This window comes from Falco naumanni, chromosome 13 (genome assembly GCF_017639655.2).
Source record: "Falco naumanni isolate bFalNau1 chromosome 13, bFalNau1.pat, whole genome shotgun sequence".
Lineage (NCBI taxonomy): Eukaryota > Metazoa > Chordata > Aves > Falconiformes > Falconidae > Falco > Falco naumanni.
In genome coordinates, this window is record NC_054066.1 from 15,982,100 (window position 1) to 16,005,836 (window position 23,737).

Genomic DNA, 23,737 nt, shown 5'->3' on the forward strand with positions numbered 1-23,737 from the left:
GGGATTTATTGCACAGCCAACAGGGTCACAGTGCTCATTCACCTTTCTGCCAGCTTCAGCGGAGGAATAAGCAGTGTTAAAGCATCCTTTCAAGACCAAGATGCTTTGTATGCAGCACAAACATTGTGAAGAGACCAAACATTTTTACTGGACTGTACATCCAAATCTACAAATGCTTTCTTGGAAGCCCTCTAAATATTTTTCTGAATTCAACCACTGGCAGTGATAGCTCTGACATTAAACAGAGTGCAGGTGTTCTCCAGTCCTTGGATTTTAGGACACCACCACCTCTGCTCTAGGGATATATGTCTCCCTGGTGCTTTGGCCAAAGATCCAAACTGTCTCAAGGCTCTCTGAATCTCCCAGGGTTGAGAGCTACTCTTATCTCTGACACATCATTAACAATGCCCTTGACAATGTGGTTTGCTCCAGACGAGCAAATCTTTAGGGAGGGTTCAGGCAGATGAATAGTCACTCAAGGCTTGGCTGCCTACCAGTCTTAGCCAGGCCTCCAGGGCTTTGGAAACTAAGCTGAAAATATCACAGAAAAAGGTTTCCTAAGGGGCCTTCCCATACAGCTCAAGCGAGGCTGGGGTCAGGAAAGCCATCATCACATTTTCTCCCACTTCCTCTACAAAGAGCATTTGCAGGGGCAGAGCAGATAGAGCACACTCTAAGGAGAAACACATGGCCAACAACACAGAGAGGTCCACTGAACAGGGACATAAGGACAAACACCTCGATGGACCGTGGACTGATACAGACAGGCACTGGAGTGACAGAGACACCCCCCCCCAGACTCTCCCGACTTCCCTACTGCCTTCCCCTGACCCTAGGCAATTTGGACATGAGCAGATTGTGGAGGTAGCAGAAGAGTTCTCCGGAGAAGCCACAGGCAACACCTTAAGATGCAGGATGAGCCTTTGCTATGCTGTCAGTGCTACCCCTTTCCATGCAACTGTCTTGACACTGTGCAGTCATAGAGGGGGCGCATGTATTTCCAGAGCTGAGTGTGGGCTGACAAATCCTTAGGGATGGGGAGTACTGGCAGTCAAAGTCTGATTGCCCCAGGCATGATGGAGGTTGGCTGGCTGGGTCCTTACCTCTGTAGCATCATCTCTCTAGGCACTCACACAAGTCTGCAACACATGCAGAGTAAAAAAGCACTTCACTCTTCCACCCTACACACGACAATTTCAAGGGAGCGGGCAAGACTGAAAAACCAGCATTTTAACTTTAAAATGTAAAAAGTCTTCAAGAGGTTTTTTGGCCACCTGAATCCCCAACATCTGCCCTCGCCCAAGCTCCAGGCATGTAGATACGAAACATTACGTGTTTTCCAGCAGTCTGGAGCAGGGTTCCCTCAGAGACTGGTGGTGGGCAGGGACCTGATCCAGAACTGTAAATCCTTCACATCCACCAGTTGAACAGCTGTTCAGGTTAGGTTTCATTTATATGCAAAGCAGTTCAGCCATCAGCAAGGATCCCTAATGATGCAAATCAGTCGAGTGTCATCTTAGTGATGAAAGTCAAGGGAGCCGTTACTTGCTTGAATCCAGCACATTTCAGCAAAAGTGCCATTTAGTAAAAGAAAGGGGTTCTTTGCTGTGGCGTATGGCCCACCACCCTCAGTCACTTTCCAGCTGAGATCACAGCTAAATCGCTTATCTTTACATTTTCATACAAATCTGATTATCCTTGAACAGCTAATTGTTTCGTAAGTGTCACTTGGAAGCTATCCATTTCCAGCACAAGTAAAGAAATTGCACTATAAAACTGTCTACCTTCGCCATGACTCACTTTAGCACGTAGGATGAATATTTGGCACTCTTCACTTCTTCAGATTAACTCGCATATTTATTTTGGAAGAAAGAAATGGACGGCTGTAATTCCTTCCCATCAGAATTCCTCATATTTACTTAGCTTATTGAAACTTTTTTAATAGACCTTACAGTATGTAAGTATGTTATATACTGACTGCTGATGAAGGAGACATTCACCTCTCCTTTCATGTAAAGAAAAAGCAGAAAAATATCTAGGACAGTGTTTGATACTTTGTTAAGAGAGTCAATAAACCCTACAGATTATGTCACCTGCCATGAAGAAAGGTTTCATCCCTTTGGCTGAGGCCATGGAAACATCAAGCGAGGACTTGCATTCAGTGTTTCCTGGATGGAGCGTGTGTTTCTCTTCCAAAGTGAAATTCTAACATGCTGCAATTAAATTTCTTAAAGATCTGTTCTGAGCTAGGCTAGGAAAACCCCTGAGAAAGAAAAGAAGGTTTTGGTCTTCAGAAAGTCAATTTTCCAAGGACCGGAGTCATTAATAAAACTCTTGTAAACTATAATCAAACGATCATTTCCATATAACCGCAAAATGTTTTTCCCTATATAAAACAGATATTTCCTCAGCTGTTCACTCAGTCTGATGAGAAAGGAGTTATACACCTTTGCAAAAGGATATAATTTGGCCTGTGGAAAGAATTTCTATGTATCCTCCCATGTGACCACATACATTAGCTAAATGTTTTTTAAAAAAACCAGCAGAGTTTAGTTTAGCATCAGTTAATTATTTTTTAACGTTAATTAACACCTCTGGAATACAATCTAAACCAAAAAAGCAATGCTTTTCTAGGCGGGCCTGATCTAACTGTCATATTCAGGAGCTGAAACCAAGAGGTCTGATTTCAGTTTTGCTTTCTGCCACCTAAAATCCTGTAGGGAGGAGGGAATGCAGGAAGAAGAAACAAGGAAAGTTGTGGGTATGCCTGAAGCGCCATTGGAGATCCAGGAAAAGGAGCATCCCTTTTTCCTTCATGCTATGTTTACTTGGTCAAATCACTTATCCCAGTCTGCAAAATAGGTTATTAATTATTGAATGGCCAGTGCTTATATTGCTCTGCAATTTCTTCAAGTGGTATATCATTACCAGAAAGGTTTGTATCAAAATCTAATGTTTTTGTAAATGTAGGTGAAACAAATCTATCCAGTGACCTAAGCGAGGACTTGAAAGCCATAGGAAATCAGAGGTACTTCATGCAGGCTGGAACCTTCTACGCTAGAAGACTCTGCCTGTGCAAGGAGCTACATGCCCTCCATCCCTATCAGCTGAAATGAGGGCTGTGGGTGCTCCTCCCTCCCTAGATCAAAGCCTAAATTTGTCAATTAGGGAAACAAATTTAGGTACTAGACATCTTTTTGTGAGTTTCAGTTCAGCAATCACTTTATTACAAGTAATTTAAGTATTGAATGTAGTGCAATTTCAGTAATTTAGCAAAGTACGATGATGGATTAAAGTGCCTGGTGATAGACGTTTATTTCACCTTCTGAAGCACAATTATTATGCACTTTACTCAATAATGGTGTCTTGTTCCAACTAAAATACATGTTGTGCAACTCTTTAAGCCGTAGAATCATAGCAATTAGAGAGGGAAATAGCTGATTAGGTCACTGATTCCAGCCAGTTGCCAGCTCATGATTGCTCCCTGCCCTGTATTGGCTAGTTGCACCCAAACTCCTCGTGTTTAAGTGTTTCAGTGATGACGATAATGATTTTTAAAAAAAAAAAAAAAAAGTGGCTTCAATCACAAGTGAAAGATTCAGGCTTTTACTGCAGAAAATCCTGTATATTCACAGTGGGAAGGGTCTGAGGGGTTTTCACCTCTTAGAATCACAAGGGTTGGAAAAGACTTTTGAGATCAAGTCCAACTGTTAATCCAGAACTGCCAAGTCCATTCTTATGGCAGATGGCTGAATTACTTTCAACCAGAATGTTCTCCAACAACCTTTTTCCATGGAAGCAATTTTGCTGAAAAAAAATCCCAGTTTCCCTTCTAAATGGAAAGTGCAAGTCCTGCTTTTCAGTCTGAAATTCCTCTTGCTACATTTTGACTCATGACAGCTCAATATTTGGCATTTTCTAAAACAGAAATGAAAAGAAAATCAAGTCTGACTGAAGTTTCACTCAAGAAAAGCTACAATTTCTGACCTGTACTGGCAGAGTGTTGATTGGGATGTGGTTTAAACTGCTTTTTTCAGGGAGCTCAGCCACCCAAGTCATCTCACCGCTCTGGAGACCAGGGCCCTCTCTGCTATCAGAGGCTAGGTGCTTCTCACCACATCCCAGAGCAGGGGAACAGAGCAGACATACAGAGCCTAGCATTTTATTATGTGTATAGATATACCTGCCTGCATTTCCCATGGAAACTGCACTTGTGGTGCTGGCTTTGTGCCTTCTCCATGTTTACCCATGGGTAGTATCCTTGAGAGCAGGTGCAACCTATGGAAACAGCACATTTTAAACAAATAAAAGACAATGTCTTGCGAAAGCAAGCTTTCAGCATGAACTCATGCTAACAGCAGGCCAGAAAAATTTGTGCTGTGGAGTCACACTCATGCAAACATTGAAAAGACAGACCAGCAGGGAGCTGGATGTGCAGTCAACACCACAATGGTGTGGGCATCCCTTCCAAGTGTTGCCCAGCTGTGGACGGGCCAGTGAGGCATTGCCAAGGCCTGGCAGTTCTAGCAGTGTGCTCAGGGTTTGCCTTACCACCAGCACTGGCAGAGGACATGACATTCAGACACAGAATATGACAAGCTCTCACTCATGGATAAGCTCAATTAATGAGTTAAAAAAGAAAGAAAAGCATGATTCTTCTGGACAACTCAGCCAAGCAAGCAAAGCCACAGCATATATCACGCACCCATAAGCCCAGTCCTCACTTCACTCTCCAGCTCAGGAAGCAGCTTATTACATGCTATTGCAGTCAACAGACTGCTCCTGGTGTAAAACACTCCTCCGTGCAAGCTGGTATTAAGCTTAGCCCTATGATGTGCTTTTCACCTGTACCTCACCAGCTCCCTGACCCTTTCTGCCTGGTTATCCTCCATTAAGGATATCTTATAACTGAGCTGCACACAGAAACAAGAGTACAAAGATGCACTGGTATAACTGACCCAAAATTATGCACCAAACTACTCCCGCTGAATTTCAGAGGTTCCGAGGCTTTAGCCACAGTGTGAATGCCTGTGAATCTGGAGACAGGGAGGGGAAAAATAAAATCCCCTGGTGCAACTGTCGGGTGTCATTCAGCTCCAGCCATGAAATCACAACATTTACTTTGTAGGGCCATGCCTGTGTCTTGTCAGACGCACAGCCTCTCACAGCACAGGAACAGGCTCTGTTCCCAGCTCTACCACAGACTTCCCGCATCTGTCTGGAAAAAAATCACTGAGAAGCACATCTGAAAAAATGTTACACGCTCAGCTCCAGACATTTGATCTAACACCTGGCCTAGCTCTCAGTGGCACTGGACACTGCAAACACTGTTGGCTTCAACTGGGGCACTTCTAAAATCCAGACCTGATGGGCAATGGGGATGGAGGGAACATCTGCTTCTTCACTGCGCTACACAGACTTCACACCAAGGTACCTTTTCAACAGAGCTGTGTACAAGTCAAACCAGTTAAACTAGTGAACACTTGCTCTTTGTTCTGCACACATGCCAGAACATTAAAAACTCTCGCAGTTTGGCACCAAAAAGACAGAGACCCAAAGCTAGCGACTGCTTTTGGAAACAGGAGCCATAAACTCTTTTACTTCTGTTTTCCCACGTGTAAACAGGGGATGCCAATTCCTGCCCGCTACTTAGGACTCCCAGGCATTTGCAAAGCACTGAGGGCATCCTGTAGACAACATAAAGGCAGCTTGCAGTACTTCTTGCTCCATCTGTTTTTAAAAATTAGTAAGGTGCTGCCTGGACACTAGTAACATTTGCTATATCAAGCACAAAATAAGACATAGTTGCACAAGCTATAAAATAAATTACTGTTGAGCATGCTTAATGCAGTGGCTGCTTTTTGACATTTCATCCTGTGCATTATATTCTATCCTAGACAAGGGGTATGTGTATGGAAATAGCTGAACACCAGAGATAGCTTTAAAGGAAGAGAAACATAAAGTTTCAAGAGTGTTTCTCTGCCTTGCTAGACTTTTTTTGCACATAGCTCTCCCTGTAGAAGTTTGAGGAGGAATTTGCCTGTGATAGTATTTGCATTTGACAAGTGCCTTCTTGGAGCAGCATGTCTCTGTTGCATGCACTGCTATACACGGCAGACCTGAGCAGGCTGCTCTGCAGCAATGGTCTGCAAGAAACGAGCATGGGACCTCACGCTCCAGCTATCAGTCGTCTGGATGTGTTGTCTCAGCTAAGTAGGCAGAAACATGCTAGTTATTCACTGCTGATCAGCTCTGATGCTGTGATTTTGCCGGTGCCCAAGGAGCCATATCATCCATTACAAGAGACCTGGGAACGGGCTTGATGAGCGGTGTCTGCTGCTGTTGGGAGAAGGGCAATCTTGGAGCTCCTGCCCTGGAGCTTGCGGGCAGGAAGGATGCAGATGAGTCAGGCAGCACATGTCACTGTCACACTCCACCAAGTCTGCTGGGACATGCCACAGCCAGGGATCTCTCCTCACTGGGGCTTTTTCAAATAGTCAAATAGAAGTGAAATGTCAAATAAAATAGAGTAGGAAAAGAAAAGTGGTATCTTGTTTTCCTCTGGTCTCTTTCATTCCCAGGAGTCTCTGATGCATTAAAAGAGTGGCGATGTTTCTGAAGGCAAACCTTTTTAATAAACGATGCAGTTACTTACTTTGCAGAAAGCCAAGATTTGTCACAATGCTGTTTTCAAAGTAACACAGCATATAGCAAAGACAATCATAGGCAGTTTACTGCATGACACTCCACTCCATTCGTCTCAGAGGAAGAAAGACCTTGTTTGACCCTCTCAGGATTTGAACCTGTAATGCCACTGAACCAAGAGCTTTGAAACCTGAAGCTCAGCAGTTTTCTCCCTGAAGATAAGACTAGGTTCTCCTGTTCTCCATGAATCACCAGAACCCTGCAGACTGCTGTGGAACATGAATTCCCCACTGCACAGGGAACACCAGCATCTGTACATCCCATCAGCAAAGGTGACCAATGCGACTGTGCCATCCATGACACCATCCACTCCTGCCGGTGCTCCCAGGTTGGATGCTGAAGATGGGTGAATGAGATTTTGTGCATAGGATGTGTACTGACTTCTTAGTGTTGCATACCTGCATGCTGCTCCTTTGCTCACATCCACTTCAGCTTCCCCTGAGGCATCTGACCAGCAAACAGAAGTTTTTTCCTTGCCTACAAAAACCAGCTTTGCCCCATGCTACCTCTGCTACCTGTGATAGGGTATGCTGTTGATTCACCAGGAGCAATGTGTGTGCATCCAGAAGCAAGTGGAGAGGTCAACAGTGCCATCCCAGATTTGCACGATTTCAAGCAGAAGATGACAAACCTGGAGCTGACCTGGGAGCCCTGCTTTTTCTAAATCCTCTCTACATATCCCAGGACCCTGGCACTTCTCCTCCAGCTGAAAATGCAAATACAGAGACAAATGCAAACTTTACAGTCTGGATCAGCACCTTGTCTCCTCTGGGGACCATGACCCCCATCAGTCTGACTGACTGATGTAATAGCCCAGCATTGCACCAGCAAAGACCTAAGAGACAAAGCCCCAGGGCTGCACTATCGTTATGAGATAAACACACTGAATTGCTCAATAGATCCTACGATGATCTGAAGGTGGAAGGACCTCCTTGCTTTTGTTTGCTGCTCTGCTGAATATCACACCCGTGAACAGCAAACCCATGCTGATGTGAAAGGGCTGCAGCCGCTTGGGGCATGGGGCCATCCTTGGAGGCAGCAACCCTGAGCCGGCTGCGTGCCGCCGTCCCCGTGCCGTCAGGCAGGGCTGGCTCTGGAAACCCAGCTACTCTCTCAGAATCGTGGCGGCGAGCTGAACCCAGAAAAGCACTCCGGGGTTTCCAAGGGGAGAAGCGTGCAGTTGTTGACAGCATTTTCCCCAAGTGTTACCCAAATCCGCAACAAGTTGTAACAGGCTTGTCATAAATCTGCCCTGTCAAACCCTCCCTGGAAGAGTCTTTCGTGACACCCAGGAGGGCAGACCTCCCGCCCTGGAGAGGAGGGAAGGAGGTGGCCGAGGTGGATAACCAGACACTTGTGTCTCTCCCCGCTGCTGTGTGCTCCAAGCAGCCTGCCACCGGCACGTCTTCGCAGGCCGGACACCCTGGGAGGATGGCTGCCCGCCAGGCAGGCTGTGGGAGCTGGGCACTCTGCCTGAGACAAGGCCACTGGGAAGGAGAGGCTGCCTCCTGCCCTGGGTGATGACCCCCTCCCTGCTTTTTCCCAGCTCCTCTGGCCACCCGTGCTGTGGTTCGCAGGCCCCCTCTGTAGGTCCAGAGACAGAAAACCCATCTTCCATCCCCAGGGAGAAGCACTGCCCTCACGCACAGTTAGGTGAGCAACTGTCTTCATCCTGCCTGCAGGTTGTTTTAAAGATCACATGTTCGCACCCAACAACCTTGGAAGGGGGATGGTGCGGGTTGTATCAGGCTTTACTCTGCAAGAGGAGCAGGTTGCGATTAGAGCACAGGACGGGGAATTAGGGCAGCCAGGGTGGCATCTCTGCAGACAGACTGGGCAGCCCAGCAGGCAGGGTAGCAACCCACATCTGCGTGAGCCTGATCCTGCTTAGCTCAAAGCCTCTCTGGTGAGGTCTCCCATGCTGCACTGATGCTGTCACACTGGCACAGTGTGTCTGTGGGGGATCTGCAAAGCAGCTCTGAGGCAGACTTATTTTCCCTCACCAACTGCCCCACTTTTACAGCTGAGCTGAAGTAATAAAACATTTCCTGATATGCTGGTGTCGGGAAGTAACATTCCTCTTCCCATTTTGGTGGTCAAAAGCACTGGAAATACCAAAGAAACACAGGTAGCTCCCAGGAGATTTTCAGCTGCAGAAGTGACAAGGTCCTGGGGTGAGGAGGGGGATTCAGGCCAAGCGGGGCTCCCAGATCAGCTTCGTGCACTCCAGAGAAGAGCATCTAAACCAGACCTGAACCACAACGTGGAAGCAATTTGCAAAAGGCAGAGTCCAACCAGCTCTGGTTCGGCACAGAGACAGCAGAGTACCTGAGCACACAACCTGCCAGGGAGGTGCCAGCAGCATCACCCTCCTCTCCCCCTCTGCCAGCATCATCTCCCACACAAGCAGGTGAGCACAAGCAGGGTGAACGTCTGTATCTCCAACCCCACGAACCTGGGGTCAGAGCAGGCTGCTGAGAGATACCTGTGCCTGCCCTGCTCCAGGTCCCCAGCACTGCTGCCCGCAGGGGAGCCAAACCAGGGAACGCTGGTTACTGACGGGGCTTTAGCAGCAGGAAGAATTAGAAGAGAAGCTTTCGTGGCCTTGGATCTTAATGAGATTCATTTCCAAAAAAGCCCAGGGTCTCACTGCAGTTTCCAAGCAGAAAGAGATCACCTGAGGACTTTGAAAGAGAAAGAAGAGGTACTTCATTAGCACTTCAAGAGCAGAGCTCAGCAGGAAGGGAGAGAGGAGAGTTGAGCCCAGGTCACACATATAGCAGGGCAGCGTTTTGCTCCATCTGTGGTACGGACCTTCGAGTATGCTGGATTCCAGGTTAAAGGAATATGCACTTGTGCATGTTCTTCTATAAGCGAGATGCCACTTAAAGGTCACACTGAAACTGGCCTCTCTGTGATTCCCTAGGAGTAAAACAGGATTTGCGGCTATAGTAATTAAAGAAAAAAACACCAGAATTACTGTTTAGGCTGCACATAGCCTGGGATCTGGTTTCAGGGGCTTTGCAGGGACATTCCATGCCACTTCCAAGGACTTGTTAAAAAATACTTCATACCAGCAGAGTTCTGTGGTATTTTTTTTCCTGCTAGTCCTGCAGGCTACCACGGGGAAATTCACTAGCAGGATTTCTGTAGGACTCTGACTCACACAGGAACTTTTATTACTGCTTTTAAATATTTGACTGCTGGCAGAAAAGTTATTAAATGTTTTACCAGACGTGGCCAGAAACTCTTTATAAAAACATCTTGGCCTGGCATAAAGCATATGTCTCTACTTATCTCTGCAGCATGTGCTCAAAGCTTTCACGTGTCCCCTGGCAGTGGAAGAAACTTGGGATCTTCACGCTTGTAGGCTGTGGATAAACAGAGCATCCAGTGTCCTCTGTGCTCCTGTGAGTAAATCTTCTGGTATGCAAATAGTCCTGCTGCAATAAGCAAGGTATATCAAATTTGCAGGACTGAAGAGGCCGAGGCCCCAGTACAGACTTTGGGTTATGGTTCACCTGCACAGCTCTATGGCCTGATCCTGCCAGGATCTGTCTACTCAGCCACTCAATCCTTACTCAAGGGATTAAGCTGTGCGAGGAGCTCTTACTCTTGCAAGTAGTCCTATTAATGTCACTAGGTTGGGTGACGTTTTCAGTACTGCGTGACAATGTGTCACTTTGCTCAAAGCCCTTTCCCCTCCATCATTGTTTTTTCTCCCTTCATCTTTCTCACATAAATTAAGATGAAACAAAGAAAAAGCATCCCACAAACCAGAACAGAGATGAACTCCATCCCAGCGCTGCATGGAAGAAAGCATGAATAAAATCACTGCCTATTTCTGCTTTCACAACAGCAGTAAATCAGGATGTTCTGCTAAAGGGGCTGTTCATCAGAAGTACTTGTGCCTGTATTTTGTTGCTCTACTCCCTGATTATTTTGCTGTGTGATATAATGATCAAAAGCAGTGGATTATCACTAAAAGCGCCTGCTGCTTACCTGCTTAGATAGCTGTGTCAGGAAAGGAACAAATACAGCTTCAACTTGTCTTCATCCTGGAGCTGAACGCACCTGCAGTGGTGATAAACACAAGTGGGTAAGTGGAAAGAGACAGGATCTGCATGGCAGAGGCCGAGCAGACTGAAGCAGCCCCATTCCTACTGCATGGTGCAGGGACATGCCCAGAGTGCCGCCTCCTGCTTTATGGGGGTTCCCTCTGCAAGGACCAGTTTGGTACTGCTAACCACCTAACGTCACCAGCTCAGATCTGCTGGAGATTTCACACTCAAGCAGCCCGGCTTGCTCTGGGCTCCTTCCTACCCTGACACCAGTGCTGGAGCAGAGCAGCTTGGAGCTAGCTCAGGGCGGTCCCTGCGGGCTTCGCTGTAGCCAAATCTCGTGCATTGCAGAGCTGTCAGCGACGCTGAGCTTGGGTGTAATGCAGGGGAGATTCAGGCCCAGCCTCTGATCTGCACCATTTCATTGCAGATTAACGTCAAATTCCCACATTTCAGTGCCTTCTGCTTGGGTGCAGACGGCAGGATTGGGGCCTGCTGGGCTGGAGGTGCAGAATGACCCTTTGAGAATTCCAAAAGGCTCACAGGTGGCCCTCCTGGTGCGAGCCCTCCCTGCCCCCAGCCACGCGCGTGCACCGCACCGGCGCACACTTCACCAGCTGCATCTGAACCGTCGCTCTTGCACTTGCGTGTCATCACGGACACCCACGCGGGCCCAGTGGGAGCGAGCCACGAGCCCCACCGCATCCATCTACCGAAACCCGAGGAGGAGGATGGCTTTGGGCTGCAGGCTGCTTCCTCCCTCAGGTCTGCAAGCGCTCTGAGCAGCCCTGCACGTCCCAGGGAGCCAGGCAGGGCAGAGCCCGCTATTAGCAAGGGCCGCTGGTGCCCTCTGTTGTCACAAAAAAATACAGGAGCCGCTGAGAGCACGAGTGGGACGTGCCACCCGGGATGGGGTGCAGGGCACCCACCTCTGGGCTGCAGGTGCTGGGGCAGGGCTGAGCCTGGCAGCTCCCAGGGAACAAGGCAGGCTGACAGTAAGAGCTGGATGGGTTTAGCCTTGGGTTTGAGCGCCACTGGCACCCACAGAGGGCACCTTCTCCTGCAGCTCCTTCGTGTCCTCAGGGATCTGCTGCATCAGCCAGGGGACCTCGGAGCACCCCAGGACGTTGTCTCTGCCTTCCTAAACAGTTACAGGGCTGCGTCAGAAACAGCCCATGGAAGTCACAGCCAGGTTTCTCAACTAAATAGTACACAACAGAATCCGGATTTCCTTTAAGAAAGGAGTGTGGGTTATCAGTGGGTGAGGGCTGATGCCTCAGCACATGCGGTGGCACTGAGTAATCTCTGCTGAGAACAGGGCTCAGCCCCTGCTGCTCAGCTCAGTGAAAAACTGCCAGTTCACACATCGCTTTTCACAATGCAAAATACCAGCACGTTCCAGCACCAGCTGCTCTGAGCGTTCCCATGGGCTGGGCCCAGGATCATACATACCAAGTGCTTGCAGGGCTGGTATGCAGGGAACCTCACCCGCAGCCCCGGTGCTGCCCTGTCCCCTCCCGCCTTCACCCCGCAAGCCAGGCCACAGGGACACGCAGCGCTCTCCTGGGCTGGCTGTGGGATTTCAGAGTGCCTTCCTGGAAACCCACATCTCAGTGCACTTCATCAGCAGTGAAGCTGGTCCCACCGTCTGCTGTGTGAGGCTGGGGAGAGGGCTGGCAGGCAAATCGGGTCTGAGTTAGGGTTACAGGGCCAAGTCTAGTCCAGCTACTCAGAGAGTGCCTCTTTTTTCAGATACTGAAATCTCCAACACAGGGGGCTACATGGGGAACAATGTCCCTAAATAAATCTCATCCTAAATATATGGCTTGTGATTTTCTTATGGTCCTGGCCCAGAGACCCCCAGTTTGGGCTCTGGAGCCTGTGGCCTCAAAAGACTCATCTGACAATCCAGCATACAGCACCAATTCCCCTCATCCTCTTGAGGGGCAGCATGCCTCACGCCAGCCTCCAGGCAACAGCAGAGCCCTGGGCATCACTCAAGCACAAGGTTCTGGGGTCCGTGAAGGTGGCTTGCAGCCTCCCACCCCATTCCCCAGCACAGCAGGGAGCCTGCATTCCCTACTCACCTACTAACAGGGGCCCAGCCCAGCTGAAGACATCTGTGTGTCTTGGAGAGTCCTAGGCTCAGAGGCTTTTCAAGGCTTGCCCATGATATGATGATACAGCCAACACCTTAAAAATTAATATATGAAAACAGGGTCTTAATGGGAGTAGGCAGATTTGACTCTATACAGAGCAGAACAGACACCAGTAAGAAGTGACTGGTTTTCACCTCTTCAGCAGCTGTAATTTGTGCGCACACACAAGGCAGCACTAGTTAATTAATATTTTAATACTAATATATTTAGTACCTATGACAGAAAACATCCTTATGGTCTCTAAATGTTTGTGTAATTAAGTCTTAAGGTTAACTGTTATTGGAGATGAAAGAAAAAAATGCTACCCGGTCAACTTGGCATAAGTTTTACTTTTTGCGAATTATCTCTGGTAAGATGCAATTTATCTGTATTTGTTATTAAAAATAGCTGCAACAATTGCAACCTCTGATTGCTTGTTAACTTCCTGCTAATAACGGCAGCTCAGGAGTTTCAGGTGTTGTGATTATGTGCTGTATTTGTGCAGTTTGGGAATGGTATTAACAACATACAGGAAATCTCTCCTAAAAATCGCATTGCTTCCTTCAAATCCCACAAACACTCCTGCCTCCAAAGACCTCATCCCAAATATCTGTGGGAATTACAGGCTAAGGACCCACAGACACAGCTGGGGCAGCTCACCAAGCCCTAAGAATGAATATCAATCAAATACTGGGTGGTGCTGAGCGTTAAGCACAGATGACCCTCCCCAGAAGTCACAGTCTTATCTGAGAGGGCAACAGGACTCAGTTTTTCACCAAAGGCAAGTTTTTCACACAGGCTGTCTTAAATTCTGCATCATTGCTCGAACATTCAGTCACACAGCAGAAATGCAAGATAGTATAGTGATCTGGACTGTTCTCTGGGTTCTGAGAATAACCGAGAGCAGACCTTATCCTTGTCATGCCAGCTGCTAGGCTGGACCCCAGCCCTCCAAGCAGACAGAGCCCCTCTGCATGGGCGGCACTGCTTACGGCAGAGGCAAGCACTATCAGCCTGTACAGCCTGCCTTAGGAACTCCTAGATCAGCACAGTCTATTTTATTTAACAATCCCATTTCCTTTTCCTGAATTTCTGGAAAGAGCCTGGCATGGCTCCAGGTTTTTCTCTCTAAAGCGCAGCCTACTTATGGAAATAAAAACATTTAGAAAGGGATTGGCCGCGCTAATTGGCTGAACACCTCCAGCAGTGCCTAGACACTCAAGGAGTAGAAAGAGGTGTGGAGCTTCACACCTTCTCCTGTAACCACAAAGACAGTCTGTTTCCAGCGCAAAGTATCTTTGCTTGTGTGTCGTCTCCCCTAGCTGCCTCTATCGGTCCGTACCAATTCCCTGCACAGCGGCGGGCAGGGGCTGCCCAAGCTCCCAGGCCCCAGCAAGCTGCACGCACGCAGGGGGATAACAAGGTTTAGGAAGGATCTATTTCATGACAAACCCCGTGCAGGAGCACAGCACACGCAGTGCTCTGCCTGCTGTAGACCACACAGATACGCGGAGCTCCTTGCAGTGGCCCCAGTATCATTTAGACCAAGTAAAAGCTAACATAATAAATAACAAATCGCTTAATTGCATTGTGGAATTTGGGGGCCTGATCTCATAACAAAATCTTTGTGGACTCCCTCATGCATCTGTGCAAACCAGGTAGGAGCAGGCAAACTGCTACAAGGATGCTGTTATGGTGTTACAATAACATCTTCAGGATGTTTGTGGCTCCATCTGGATCCACATCCATTCAAAGTGCACTCCAAAGAGCTCATCCATTACAATAATTTACAGAGGGGAGATGAGAGAAGATAGAAAAACCCTAGCTAAAACTGTGCAAAGAAGGATCCAAAGTTGCTCCTGCACGGTCAAGGTTGCTCTTTGTGGTTCGTTTGAACTTTCAGGGTCTGAGGGAGATGCGACTGCTCAGCCTGGAAAAGAGAAGGCTTGGGGGGATCTTATCAATGTGTATAAATATCTGCTGTAAGGGTATAAAGAAGCTGGAGCCAGGCTCTTCTGAGTGATGCCCAGTGAAAGGACAACAGGCAATTGCATAAATTGAAACACAGGTTCCACTTAAATCCACAAAAAAAAAAAAAAGAAAATACATTTTTTACTGTGAAGGTGGCCAGACACTGTAATAGGTTGCCCAGAGAGGTTGTGGAGTCTCCATCCCTGGAAATATTCAAAACCCAACTGGACACAGCACTGGGCAACCTGCCCTAGCTGACTGCTTTGAGCAGAGGGTTGGAATAGACAATCTCCAGAAGTACCCCTGACCTCGACTGTCCCTTATTTCTATAAGGAGAGATTAAAATTAGAATTAATGGAACATAAAAATATCTCAAAAAATTGGAAGAAGCTGTTGAATGAGGCATGCCACAGGTACTTCAATGGATGCTTAAGTGAAATGTTCTTGGCTTACAGATGTTACAAGATAACTGTGCTGTGCTTTTTCTGTGCCCCAGGAGCCAAAAAGGGACCAAAGGGAAGCCGGCAGTCATCAAGCAGAGTGCTTTCACCTCCCAGGCTGCTTTCTTTCTGAATGGGAGAGTCAAGCCAAGTCATTGCTAAACATACATTTTTAGGATGATCATCCTGAAAACTGTATTTTTCAAAATAAAATTTCATTTAACCAGGAATATTTATCCTGTGCTTCTTTCAAATTAACATGCTACACACAGCCTTTGGCCAGTGCTGTTCATTCTGTTTGACCCTGTACTTCTCCTGGAAAGCAGGTTTGTGGGCTTTAAGATTCACAGGTTAAGCACACAGTACAACTAGATATCTCCCCATTGCAGGCAGAGAAAAGCACAGAATTCTTGGCATTTTAATCACCTCATGAGGATCAATCGATGATTTTATGCTTTTTTGCAGAGAAGGACAGGACAGGGAAAAAAAATCACATATATCGATTCCCAGCCATCAATGAAATGAATAATAGGGTGAAATGTCCTATGTAAGTTCTTTGCAGGTCTTGTGAAAGCTGCCTGCCAAGGAAATGTAGCTGTGCATGTAGGTTGTGATTATGCTAAAGAGGCACTAAATTAGTACATTACATGCCCCATTTAGCACTACTGTGCAAAATCTGAGAGTGCTAATACATTTTGTTTCTAGGGTCAAGAATCATTAAAGAATGGATTCATGGTCATTCATTAGCCAGGAAATTAAAGTTTGACAGCTGCTTTTCAGTTCTGATTTCTCTTAAATGGCAGTATTATATTAGAAGGCTTTTTTTTTTTTCCTTCAAACATTCCAGGCTGTAGAATGGTGAGTGTCATCCCTAAAGCACGGTATCCCCAAGTCATCCAGCCAGCTTTACTTTGTTAGAGTGCTGTGTGGCTTTGGGGATTATTTACAGGGGCTGAAAATGTTGCTGTGTGCTATTGAGAGTGGTTTCTTGCTTAGCTATATGGTTGTAAATGATCCAGGTTTGGAGCTGTAACTCTGCTTTCTGCTAGATTTACATTACAAAGGAATCATACATTGTGCAAGCAGAAACAAGGCCCCGCGGTCCTCTGTGGGCCACCAGCCCCCAGAGAGAAAATGGAAATTATGCATGTGTATTTACAGAGAATGAGCCCTTTCATTAAAACAAAAGGAGCAAGTAAACCAACAGTCCTCTCAACTCTCAGCAGGGCTCAGGGCAGGAGAAACCCTGCTTGCCCACGAAGGTAGGCTCATAACACGGGGCTCAGGGGAAGAAGTCCTTAGTAACCCTGACAAAATTCCTTGGATTAGGGTCTCCCTTCTGCGAAAGCCTCTGCACGTGAGAAGCCTCCCTGAACTCAATGGTACAACTCACAGGAATACATGCCACATTGCAGACACAAGTGTTTGCCAAACCACCGTCCAGCTGACAAAACGTATAGTCCAAGGCAGAGATTAGCTGACACTTGAGATGGCTTTGTTCCCCACTCTGTATCAGCAGCCACTGCAAATATATAAGCAGAGATACTCCCCTTTTCTGCTTTCCAGTTTGCTCCAACTAAATTTATAACAACAACAGTAAAGGTCTTGCTTGCCCCACACAACAGCCATCCTAACGAGAGCCATGTTTTACACCTCCATAGCATTGTTCTTCCTGACATGCCTGAACACATTTTGTACACAGCAGCCAACATCTGGGCATCCTAACTGTCCTACAGAGCTAACCCTGATGTCCTGTGTGAATACAAGTAGCTACATGCTCATCTCTCTGAAAAACCGGTATCTCTCTGCAAAAAAGCAGCACTGAAATGGCAGTTTTGCATGGGAGAAAAGCTGAAGGAAGGAGGAGAAAGAAGAAAAAAAAGATACTCTTGGGGAAAGAAAAAAAAAAAAAAGAAAAGAGAAAACGCAGCATCCTGGAGCCTTCTATTGATCAGAGTCCATAGGCTGCCTTTGATTAATAATCTCTGCATCAATACCACAACTAATGTAATACCCAAATATGTTGCATTAAAAATGCTAACATCCAGTTGGATTGATCTAGTTATTTGTACTTACAAGAGACACTCAGTCCCAGTCTGAAGAACAGTGATATGACTGACTGTATTGCTAAACAGGAAAATGTAGGGGAAAAAAAAGTTATTTCAAATTCCACTCACCACAAAACACTGTCCTTCCCAGGCAGACTAGCAAATAACCCCCCAAACTTACAAAGTACATCTGAAAAACTAGGACACTTACAGAGCAGAAACAGACTAAATCCAATAATTTATTCATTAGAAATTATTTCCTCTCTTATAAATTGGTAGAATTGAAAGGCCATATTTTATAGTGATAAAGCATTGCTCAGTTCTAAAGAGTCTGTGCTCTTTGATAAATTTCTGCTGAATGCATTTCTCTTTTGCTGAAATGTTGCTGTCCCCAGAGAGCAGAGCAGCAGACATGGAGCATCACCAGCCAGACTTTGTGTTTAAGTGCTTTACCCAGTCCTGTCTTAGAGGTGTTCTGTATCAGAACAATCTGCCTCTGCCCTCGAGGATTATTCAGCTGCCCTATTACAACTTGCTGTTAATGTGCCTCCAGCCCCAAGGGTGACAAGATGCAGGAACTGGGCCTCAAGCATGGTCTGGTTGGAAGGACCTCAGTGGGGATCCAGCCTCTGCATGATGTGATCCCAGAGTCTTCATGGTGTGCAGCGTTTCTTGGACCTCATGAACATATTTCCACAAAATGCAGCTGATGGTCTGTCATAACCAAGTGACTCCAGGAGCTGCAGCCCTCCTGAGAACACACGAGTACACAGAAAACACACAAATACCCAGATCCTCAAACAAATCCACGGAGAGCTGCTGACACGCAGCTTTGATGCTGGCAGCTTAGGCGCTACATTTTCTCTGCTCAACTCCCAGTTGTACTTGCTGGTACGATCACAAATGAGCAGAGTCAGGGACCCAGACAGCCCTGCTACACTGGGACCAGTCCGCACGGCCCCAGTCAGGTAAGGACATTTTGTGCCCTTTCCTGTTGCTGCTTTCTGCCACTAGCCCCATCACAGCCATCTCACTCCAACAGCATCTCCGGGCCATGTTTCACAACGCTGACAACTATTCTTCTGCCAGGCTGTGAAAAACCAACTCTAGCTAATGTGTTCTGGAGATACCCCCTCCCTGCCACCCTAGAAAAGATGCTGCAGGAGGCAGATGTGCAAGCCCAAGGCAGCGGAGAGGAAGGTGCTTGAAAATGCTTGGTGAGTCTCCTGGGCCGAGTGTTATCTCCCGTTTCCTTTGAGAGCCCACAAGAGACGGCCTTCCCAAAGCAACCTCTGAGGTGGCCCGCTCAGCTTTTGTCTCCCTCAGCAAAAAAATTTCTGCCCCAGCGGCTCTGAACAAGGCTTCCATTAACTCCGTCCCCGTGAGGGCAGCACGTGGGACAAAAAGCCCAACACTGCGTCCCGGCCCTCAGACAAGCCTGGAAACAAATGTTGCAGGAATTTGTCAGAATAAAATCACCCGCTCGGTGTCACCGCATAAATTTACCTACCTCAGCGCCTATTCAGGGCCCTTCCAAAAGGGCAATATTAACAGAGAGAGATCGGACACTGTCTCTATAGCAACACCACCCCGGAAAAATTACGGTTGCCCCAGCAAAGGGAATCCCTGTTTTAGGAGCCCCACCAAGGTAGGGGTTAGTCTTGATTTTAAAAACAATTCCCCTTTGACTTACTTTTCTTCATTGCAATAAAAACATTTAAGCAACAAGAAAGCACCAACCTGAGCAGAAGGAGGGCAATTGGACGATGCCCAGTGTGGAAGGGATACAGCAGAGCTATGGTGTGCAGCACTGCAACACGCACGGCTGTCAACAAAGTAAATCACCAGTCCACTGCTGCAGGGACCTTGCAGGCAGGGAGAGCTTTACTGATGCTATTAGTCCCAAAGCAAATTCCAATGCACAAGTTATCTGGATGCTGCACCTGAAAACTAGAATGAAAAGCATAGGTAAGAGTTCCAGTTTCCATTGAATCAATAATCATCTCTTCCCCCTCCAAAAAAGTTCCTGAAATTAAATTAAGTGCCTTTAAATTGTGATGAAAACAAAGGCAAGAAGAGCCAAGAAAGCTGTTTGAGAGCATGAACTACAGGAGGAAATCGGGACTTGCTGAAATGAAATACTGCAGGAGATATTAAAGCCAATCTAGCCAAAGATCCTTTAGCTCTTAAATCAAGGGGGCAGATCTGCTGTATGTGGGGTAGAAATGAATGAGACTTTAAGTATGCCCCAAACTAGATAAGCACAATGCCCCAGTTTGTGCATACAGAGACGGGAGCCTGAGAGCAGCGACTGGGTGACTAATGGGAACAAGCATGAGAAATAGTGTCATTTGGGGAAATCAGCCCACACAGCCTCCATTCAGGGCTTATGCGTTGCATAGCCAGCAGCAACTCCATTTGCCTGCTTTTCATGCTAGTGGCATGATCCAACCTTGAGCCTCCGGTAATGCTTTCAGTGTTGGCAAGCATTTGAAACACTTGGAAGTTTGGGTCTCAGGTGATGAATTTCTAAATTTAGTATGCAAGAAGCAGTTCTGGAAGGCAGGTGATCCAGCAGCCTCACAGACACTTTCACTTCATGATTCTTGACAATTTATGACATTGATCTGCATTAAAACCAAAGGAGAAAGCTTGAAATAGCCCCATAATTATGCTGCAGAAAAGCCTTAGATGACCTTCCATTAACACCTACTCTGCACTAAATGCTGAGCATCAATTCACACTAAGATGAAAACTGGTCTTGTAGCTGTGTTTAATATGACAGAGGGCTCAGCACCCCACTGCTACCCTGGCTGCAGATTTGTCCACCTGCTCACGGGTATCCTAGTGAAGGTATCCTGAATGATGGGAAAGGCTCAACAAGCCCTGCTAGAGGGGTGTTTGAGTAGACGTCTGGAGGAAAGACCCTGAAGTGTGTGTCTGAGCTGTGGCTTCACACAAGCACTTTCTCCCACTGAAGTAAAGACTTCCAGATCTGAAAGTATCATAAACTACTTGGGGCTAATCTGTCTGTCCAAGCTCCAGCTGGAAAGTAAACTCATCCAGCTGAAATACTGCTGGAAAGGTTAATGCTTAGGAGAGGCGTTTAAGTCCTGGGAAGGCAGGAGCTAAGTCAGTTCAGATGAGACGTCTACTTCTAAGATACATTTGTACAGTTAAATTATGCTTGCAAATAATACGTACTGTGGGATGGCTTCAACAAGTAGAAAAGATAAATTGTAATACATTTGCACCTGATGGTTTCACAAAGGACAGCATGCAGGGGTGCCTTCTCTGTGGCTCTTTACTCTTACAGATACACCAGATTCCTCCCTCTGCTTGCTTCCCCACCCTTCCTAGGGCTCTGGGCTCCTCCAGCTCCATAGCACTGGGCCCAGCACCAGCTCCTTGCCTGGCCTTCTGGAATCTCACCCCAGAAGAGAGTGGAACAGGGAGAAAAACACTCCAGTAGAAAACCCCACTGCATGGCTTGTAAGACCTCCTATCCACAGCCAATGTATAATCACAGTTCATAACAGCAAACAGCCCCCTCCAGATACCTGCCAAAAGCTTTCAGAGACCAGTATGGTCCTAAGACATGCTCCCTTCTTGGTCTCCATTTCTAACCTGCCAGATTTACTGGATAACCTTCTCTGCAAAGTGATTGTCTCAGTCCCAGTGGTGAGAAATATTTAGAGGCTGATGCTACATTTGATAAACAGCACAACCCTTGGCAAGCAGCTAGCCAGACCCTTCCCCTCAGCGGTGACCACAGCTTCTCCTTATTAAGCTCTTTATGTCATTAAGTGGTCCCCCTGGGAACAGCAGAAAGCACAACTGGGAACATTAATGATGATCTACAGCATTACAAGAAAAAGCTCAATGAATCAATGCCTCGTGCCTTATTCCCATAGCTGTGACCTGTCCCCATTAGTAACAGGAGAGAGTGTGAACTGGGAGAGACCTCCCCTTCTCCTCTTTCTCCCTTGGGGGGTCTGTACTGCTCAGCACTGATAGCTGCTTGCAGGCAACCAAGGTGACTCCGGCTGACTTGTTGCCCTCACACATCCCTTGTGTCAGTCCTCAATGAAATGGTGCAGACACCAGAAGCTGGGACCAACACCAGCTCTGTCACACATCTCTTCTGTCAGCTGGTGGCAGCTACGTTCACTACAAAAGCAAACACCCACCTTCTCTCGTGACAAAAATGAGCCATCAGTGGGCACCAGGGCTCAGGAGTGCAACCTGTGGGAAATATGAGGCAGAAAGGGAGGATTAGGAGTTTTTAGGCTGCTTTAATAAAACCCAAAAAGCATGCATAAGACACCAGCTTACGCAAATGGAAAGCAGCTCTTACCTCCCGAAATGAAGATCTGAGGCACATGTTCAAAGTGTGCCACGGGAACCCAGGTGCATGGCCAGGGGATTAGGAAAGGGCTTTACACCTGCCCACATTCACTCACAGCTGGGTTCATACCCCGATCAAACAGCTTATAGCAGCAGGAGGGACTGGGTGAAGGAAGGGGTCAGGGGGATGAAGCTTTGTGATTGTTGCAAGGTGATTAAGACAGACCCACATCACACACAGCCATGAGCTGTCATGCTCTGCGACTGCCACCAGCATCTCTTGTCCATGTCCCCTGTCCTGCTGCAGAGCCCTGGGGAATGACTGCTTGAGGGGTTCCCGCAGTAATACTCTGCGGGCGCAGGAACAGACCTGTGCTTGTCTGCCCTGGGCTACACAATAGGGACATAGGGGTTTCTACCTGCAGGAATAAAGATTGGTGAGAAACTTGGAAACTTGATCGCATTTTGCCCATATTTCACGTACATGCTTGGCAAATAAACCAGCAACCCTCAATTATGTTAAAGTCTATACTTAAGGTCACTCAGCCACAGGGTAGGGAGGTATGTGCACGTACCTATCCATGGCACAAAAGCAGCTCCAAGGCTGTCTGCAGGGAGTGGTTGTGCTACACAGGCCTTGGGTTTCCCTCGTTCTTCTGAGCACCTAGTACTGTATTTTTTTCCCCTTAGAGTAACGGCAAGGACTATACGAAATGAAATACTTTTGCATTTCTTTGCCAGGGATTTTTTTTTTTGCAGGGCTAGGAGTCCCCTCTCCAGCAACAGTAATATGAGAGCTCAGTGTTCACGTAGGATGGCACCGAGGGGGCACAGCAGTAATAGTGCTTATACAGACGTTAGATAAGGGGACTGCGGACCTTTACGGCTTTCTAGCAGGCTTGGCAGGAATCTCTATGGCACACACGGTACAGGTCCCAGGACACTGATAATGATGCTCACACTGGTACCAGTCAATCTCTTCCACCTTTCCCCAAGATCCTGCTTTCTTGCAAAAAGGATTAACTAATAACAGTTGCCTGTAGGAAGGGAGAAACAAAAATAATGGATTTGTCTGAGCTCCCTATGAATGTATGTCAGGCAGTCACAGCCATCCTTTCCTAGGCCTGCTATGCTTTTGATAGAGAGGAAAAAAAAAAAAAAAAAAGGGTGAGGGGTGGGGGGGTGTTGGGCTATGTGGCTGTGCCTTGTGTGCCTGCCTACCTCCCCACAGCAAGGTAACCATATACCCGTGAAAAAAATTACCACTTCCCCACCTTGCTTTTCCTCAGGCACAAACCACAGCTCCTGCTCTCCCCAACCACTGCTCCACTTCACCAGCCCATCAGTGCCCGCTGGTCCTCCAGGCTTCTCCACCTGGCCACCATGAGTGACCACCACCACGGAGTCAGCCTAGACATGGCCAGGATGTGCTCCAGCCGCTTGACCCGGTGTTACCAACATGGTGGCTAGGTCTGTTCCTCAGAAGAGAGCTTTCACCAGGTGTATGGCGAGCTGCAGCTAGGGACTGTCTGGTGTCACACAGACATTTATCCAAGTGTCTGTGATGGGCTTGTCCTGGCCTTGCCACCAGGCAATTTAACCTCAGGGATTTAAAACCTCAGAGAGTGTCAGCCTGACAGTACTGCCCCCTCAGATGGAAAAATCCCAGAACAAGACAGTGCAAAGCAACCCTGTCCAGCAGCTCCCAGTCCAGGAGAGCTACAAATCTTCCTAGAAGGGTAGGGCATAGCAGGGACTTAATCTATTTTGGCCTTTCTGCTGAAAAGCACAACAAAAGAGCCTGTGTTAGCAACAGCTCACGCCAAAAATCTGCCTTTAACACCACTACGGTGCCCAGTGCTGTTAGCAGCGGTCCCCTTGCCCCTTCATAAACCCCTCAAGAACAAAATGCATTGCGGGGTCCAGGAGCCCTGCTCCAGCTCATGCTGCCTCATTACCTCCTCAGCCTTGTTAGCCTTTGTCTCCAATGTAGATGGTAAACTCTCAGGGGCAGTGACCATGACTTA

At 47.3% G+C, this 23,737-nt stretch overlaps 1 long non-coding RNA gene across 2 annotated transcripts; it reads right to left on the minus strand.

Moving 5' to 3' along the window:
* Nucleotides 1–2,600: 2,600 nt before the first annotated feature.
* Nucleotides 2,601–23,409, minus strand: LOC121096527. Of its 2 annotated transcripts, XR_005830561.1 has the most exons (6): nt 22,985–23,409; nt 22,589–22,747; nt 21,554–21,608; nt 12,854–12,959; nt 10,708–10,779; nt 2,601–4,278 (listed from the first exon to the last, which is right to left on the minus strand). It is a non-coding gene; the product is annotated as an uncharacterized LOC121096527 (long non-coding RNA). The 2 variants fall into 2 exon arrangements; XR_005830562.1 differs by lacking the exons at nt 22,589–22,747; nt 22,985–23,409 and adding an exon at nt 21,721–22,566.
* Nucleotides 23,410–23,737: the final 328 nt, after the last annotated feature.